Below are 478 nucleotides of genomic sequence, written 5' to 3' on the forward strand. Positions count from 1 at the left end.
CCGGGACCTACCACCAATCACCCTGGAACTCTGGCTGGGCATAGGGATGCAGGTTGCTCCCGCTGCCCCCCCACCGGGACCTACCACCAATCACCCTGGAACTCTGGCTGGGCATGGGGATGTAGGTTTCTCCCGCTGCCCCCCCACCGGGACCTACCACCAATCACCCTGGAGCTCTGGCTGGGCATAGGGATGCAGGTTGCTCCCGCTGCCCCCCCACCGGGACCTACCACCAATCACCCTGGAACTCTGGCTGGGCATGAGGATGCAGGTTGCTCCCGCTGCCCCCCCTTCCACCCCACCGGGACCTACCTGCAATCACCCTGGAACTCTGGCTGGGCATGGGGATGCGGTTTGCTCCCGCTGACCCCCTTCCACCCCACCGGGACCTACCAGCAATCACCCTGGAACTCTGGCTGGGCATGGGGATGCAAGTTGCTCCCGCTGGCCCCCACCCGGACCTACCTGCAATCACCCT

The sequence above is a fragment of the Rhinoderma darwinii genome, chromosome 5 (assembly GCF_050947455.1).
Source record: "Rhinoderma darwinii isolate aRhiDar2 chromosome 5, aRhiDar2.hap1, whole genome shotgun sequence".
Taxonomy (NCBI): Eukaryota; Metazoa; Chordata; class Amphibia; order Anura; family Rhinodermatidae; genus Rhinoderma; species Rhinoderma darwinii.